This window comes from Piliocolobus tephrosceles, chromosome 5, assembly GCF_002776525.5.
Source record: "Piliocolobus tephrosceles isolate RC106 chromosome 5, ASM277652v3, whole genome shotgun sequence".
NCBI classification, from domain to species: domain Eukaryota; kingdom Metazoa; phylum Chordata; class Mammalia; order Primates; family Cercopithecidae; genus Piliocolobus; species Piliocolobus tephrosceles.
In genome coordinates, this window is record NC_045438.1 from 105,371,632 (window position 1) to 105,377,830 (window position 6,199).

Sequence of the window (6,199 nt, forward strand, 5' to 3'; positions counted from 1 at the left end):
CTATCTATCTATCTATCTATCTATCTATCTATCTATCTATCTATCTAATCTATCTTTCTAATTTATCTATCTATGTAATCATCTCTCAATTTTTCTTTTATCCCATGCCAGTTCTCCCCACTTCCACTTTTCCCTTCCCATTTCTTTTACATGCCAGAATCGACTCTGGCTAGGTGGTCTAGGATAGAATCTAAGTTAATCTATTCTACTTCAGTAGATGTGTTTCTTTGGGTAAATTACACAGCTTGCTTAACCATCATCAGTTTTCTATTCTTTAAGTGGGCATTAGTTCTTAATGCCCTTAGTACTTAAATGGAATTAAGTAAACATGTAAGGTGCTTAGAGTTTTTATAACTTCTACAGGAGTGGTTGGTATTCTTAGTAAATTAAAGTAATAATTGATATATAACAAATTATTACTTATTATTTATTATTAAATTATTGCTTCTCTTGTTCCTTTGTATTAATAGTAACATTACTGCAATAAAAACCAAACTTTATATATGGAATAAATAGTATCAGAATTATTATTAATTTTTGAGGACTACAATTTGCAAGTAAAAGACATTACAAATGATATTTAACGGTATATAGTTCTAGATTTGAATGATTTTATTTTAATGACTTTAAACATTCTTATTCTATAGAATTTAGCAAAATACTCTTTGAGTACCATAAAAAGAATTTACTAACTGTCCAGAATAGAGCCTTTTTCTTTCTATTCAGTTCAATCTGTGGATTCCTAGATTTGGATTTTGCTTCCAAGTAGTCATATTTTTCCACATAGTACAAAAGTTACAAAGGCTACAGGGGAGACATACTGAAGAAAAAGGAGAGATATGCATTAGATTACGTTCTAAATTGCAATTATCAGTGATTGCATGTAATTCATTCTGCCTTTGTCATTCTTTGGTTTACTACTTTATGTAACACATTTAGGTTGTCTTTCTACCCACAATTGCTTTTCTTTTAAGCAGTTTTGTTTTCTTTATATATTTTGTCTTTCCTTAATCATTAGAATATCAGAGATGTGTTTAAAAACTATGAATGGTTTTAATAAAAATAAAATAAATATTACAAATAGATACACAAAAAGGATATCTTCTTATAACACTATCTCAATATTGACCTTTATAAATTCCATTGACCAAATTTGAGACAGCAACTGTTAGAGAAATTTTGGTCATCTTGTAGGCTGTTATTGTTGTTATTACACTTCTTAAAAACACATTGCAAAATAATTTTAGATGTAATTTACTGAGTGAATTTATTTTTTAAGTTTTAACTTAATCTGAAATGTATGGTTTCAGATTACAATACATAATTGTATTGTAATTATATAATTACAATACATAATTGTATTGTAATTATGTAATTACAATACATAATTGCAAGCGCAATTATGAATTGATCACACATTTAAACTTTACATATATTATAATTACTTTATCCATCTATGTGCACACTAAGGAATAATTTGAAAATTTCAGTGTTTACTTAAAAATAACATATAGTTGAAATAAAGCAAATAAAGTTCTGGGCTCAGATACGGAACCAATTGATGACCTAATACCTTTATGTTTTTGTATCCTGTTTATACTTTCTCTTCCTTTTGTATTTCCTCAGAGACACAGCAGGATCTTCAGCTGCAGCTTCAGCTGCAAGCATAAAAAAATCTTGGAAATAAATATGTCAACCAAAATGAAGAAAGCATGATCAAATGATGTGGTGTTATTCAACATTCACTGCACAATATGAAAACTTGCATGGATTCGACTTTTTGTTTATTTCAGAAATGCAGAATATATTTAACCAGAGCTAAAATAGTAACAATTGGTACTGAAACATTACCTAAAGGTGGTGTTTTTTTTCTTTTTAATTATGTGTACTTTAACTAAAAATTTTAATATTTACATCAAAGTGAATGAAATATTTTAGATAAGTACTTCTTATTCAACATATTAAAATATAGCTTATGTTTGATTTTTTTTTTCTATTTCTGCTAAGGTAAAATAGTTTTATTGCATATAACATCAGAATATTAACATCAACTTGGCAGAAAAAAAAAACACCCTCTGAAAGTGACATCACTGTTTTCATATAAAACATGAGTATGACATTTTAGGTGTGCCTTTTCTTTGCTTCACAACAGGAATTTGAACTTACAAATGATTTTTGTTGAAAGGAGAGTGAAAATAGTATCAATAGTAAGCACCAATGAAGTACATTTTTTTTTTCACTTTCAGCAAAAGCCCATTGTGAAGTTAATAGAGTTAACATTTGTTGTTGTTTTTTTCTCCTCATTCTACATCCTAAAATATATCGTATATGTCACATAAGATCTTATACAGGACACATGCAGTATATTAGTCATATCCCTAAAGAAATTCAATAGCAAACACAATTTTTACGTTATTATAATCGAACTCAGCACTAATTTTTCTACAAAGAGTTGAACTAATGGCGTTTTTATTTAATGATTTTTTATTTATTATTTTACTCTAAGTTCCGGGATACTTGTGCAGAATGTGCGGGTTTCTTACATAGGTATACATGTGCCATGGTGGTTTGCGGCACCATTCTACCCATCATCTAGGTTTTAGGCCCCACATGCATTAGATATTTGTCCTAATGCTCTCCCTCTCCTTGACCCCCACCCCCCAAGAGGTCCCAGTGTGTTGTTCCCCTTCCCTGTGTTCGTGTGTTCTCATTGTTCAACTCCAGCTTATGAGTGAGAATATGCGGTGTTTGTTTTTCTATTCCTGTGTTAGTTTGCTGAGGATGATGGCTTCCAGCTTCATCCAGGTCCCTGCAAAGAACAGAATCTCATTCTTTTCTATGGCTGCATGGTAGCCCATGATGTATATATACCACATATTCTTTATCCAGTCTATCATTGATAGGCATGTGGGTTGGATCCACATGTTTGCTATGGCAAATAGTGCTGCAATAAACATAAGTGTGCCCGTGTCTTTATAGTATAATGATTTATATTCCTTTGAGTATATACTCAGTAATGGTATTGCTGGGTCAAATGGTATTTCTGGTTCTAGATCCTTGAGGAATTGCCACATTGTCTTCCACAATGGTTGAACTAATTTATATCCCCCAAAACAGTGTAAAAGTGTTCCTATTTCTCCAGAGCCTTGACAGTATCTATTGTTTCCTGACTTTTTGATAATCACCATTCTGACTGGCATAAGATGGTATCTCACTGTGGTTTTGATTTACATTTATCTAATGATCAGTGGTGTTGAGCTTTTTAAAATAATATTTCTTGGTCACATAAATGTCTTCTTTTGATAACTGTCTATTCATATCATTCCCTAATTTTGATGGTACTATTTTTTTTGGTTTTTGTTTTTTTTTTTCTTGTGAATTTGTTTACGTTCTTTGTAAATTCTGGACATCAGACATTTGTCAGATGGGAAGCTTGCAAAAATTTTCTCCCATTCTATAGGTTGCCTGTTCACTCTGATGATAGTTTATTTTGCTGTGCAGAAGTTCTTTAGTTTAATTAGACCCCTTTTGTCAATTTTGGCTTTTGTTGCAGTTATTTTTGGTGTTTTCTTCATGAAGTCTTTGTCCATGCCTGTGTCCTGAATGATGCTTTCTAAGTCTTCTTCTAGAGTTTTCATGGTTTGGGATTTTACATTTAAATTTTTAATCTATCTTTCTTTTTTTTTTTTTTTTTTTTTTTTTTTTTTTGAGACGGAGTCTCACTCTATCACCCAGGCTGGAGTGCTGTGGCCGGATCTCAGCTCACTGCAAGCTCAGTCTCCCGGGTTCACGCCATTCTCCTGCCTCAGCCTCCCGGGTAGCTGGGACTACAGGCGCCGCCACGTCGCCCGGCTAGTTTTTTGTAGTTTTTAGTAGAGACGGGGTTTCACCGTGTTAGCCAGGATGGTCTCGATCTCCTGACCTCGTGATCCACCCGTCTCGGCCTCCCAAAGTGCTGGGATTACAGGCTTGAGCCACTGCGCCCGGCCTAAATTTTTAATCTATCTTGAGTTAATTTTTGTATAAGATGTAAGGAAAGGGTCCAGTTTCAGTTTTCTGCATATGGCTAGCCAGTTTTCCCAGCAACATTTACTGAATAGGAGGTCCTTTCTCCATTGTTTGTGTTTGTCAGGTTTGCCAGAAAAGAAATGAATGAATTCCTGGACACATACACTCTTCCAAGACTAAACCAGGAAGAAGTTGAATCCCTAAACAGACCAATACAAAGTTCTGAAATTGGGGCAGTAATTAGTAGCCCACCAACCAAAAAAAAAAAAAAAAAAAAAAAAAAAAAAAAAAAAAAAAAAAAAAAAGCCCAGGGCTAGACGAATTCACAGCCGAATTCTATCAGAGGTACAAAGGAGCTGGTAGCATTCTTTCTGAAACTATTCTAATCAGTTGAAAAGGGGGCACTCCTCCCTATCTCATTTTATGAGGCCAGCATCATCCTGATGCCAAAACCTGGCAGAGACACAACCAAAAAAGAAAACTTCAGTCTAATATCTCTGATGAAAATCGACGTGAAAATACTCAATAAAGTACTGGCAAACCGAATCCAGCAGCACATCAAAAAGCTTATTCACAACGATCAAGTCGGCTTCATTCCTGGGATGCAAGGCTGATTCTACCTATGCAAATCAATAAACATAATCCATCACTAAACAGGACCAATGACAAAAAACACAAAATTATCTCAATAGAGGCAGAAAAGGCCTTCAATAAAATTCATCATTCCTTCATGATAAAAACTCTCAATAAACTAGGTAATGATGGAACATATCTTAAAATAATAAGAGTTATTTATTGCAAAACCATAGCCAATATCATACTGAATGGGCAAAAGCTGAAAGCATTTCTTTTAAAAAATGGCACAAGACAAGGATGGCCTCTCTCACCATTTCTATTCAACAGAGTTCTGGAAATTCTGGCAGGACAACCAGGCAAGAAAAAGAAATAAACTATATTCAAATAGGAAGAGAGGAAGTCATATTGTCTCTGTTTGCAGATAACATGATTGTATATTTATAAAACTCCATCATCTCAGCCCAAAAACTCTGTAAGCTGATAAGCAACTTCAGGAAAGTCTCAGGATACAAAATCAATTTGCAAAAATCACAAGTATTACTATACACCAACAATAGAGAGAGAGTCAAATCATGAATGAAATTCCATTCACAATTGCTACAAAGAGAATAAAATATCTAAAACTACAGCTTATAAGGGATGTGAAGGACCTCTTCAAGGAGAACTACAAACCACTGCTCAAGGAAATGAGAGGACACATACAAATGGAAAAACATTCCATGCTCATGGATAGAAAGAATCAATATCATGAAAATGGCCATACTGTCCAAGGTAATTTACAGATTCAATGTTATTCCCACCAAACTACCAGTGGCTTTCTTCAGGGAACTAGAAAAAATACTTTAAATTTCATATGGAACCAAAAAGAGCCCATATAGCCAAGAAAATCCTAAGCAAAAAGAACAAAGTTGGAGGCATCACACTACCTGACTTCACAGTGTACTTCAAGGCTACAGTAACCCAAACAGCATTGTACCAATACCAAAATAGGCATATAGGACAATGGAACAGGGCAGAGACCTCAGAAATAATACCACCCATACAAAGCCATCTGATCTTAGAGTTAATATTTTTTTTATCACATTTGACATCTGTCTTTGTAGATCAGACCTTCATCTTTAAACCCACATTTTGGTCTGAGCATGGTGTCTCATGCCTGTAATCCCAGCAGTTTAGAAGGCCAGGGTGAAAAGATTGCTTGACCAAGACCAGCCTGGGCACCATAGCCAGACCTTATTTCTATACTGTCAGAAAATGTAAACAAATAAAAATAAAAAATAAATTTTGACAGACAATAGGGTAATAGTGTATAATAGCAACATAAGCTTTAGGTGCTTATATATATATATTTTTTAATTTTACTATTCATCACTTAAAACTATAACTCATTATTGTAAGCATATTTTAATACATATTTTAAACACTAATGAGTGATATTTGATAGATTACTTTTAGCATATCTGATTCCATCAAAATACTAACTGATAATTAAATCATTACAAAATATGTTTGAGTATAGATTTGAAAACATATTTTTAAATCTGCGGGACACAGACTGGCACATTGTGGGCTCACAAATACATTTTCTGAATAATAAACGTAATGAGCTTTGTGA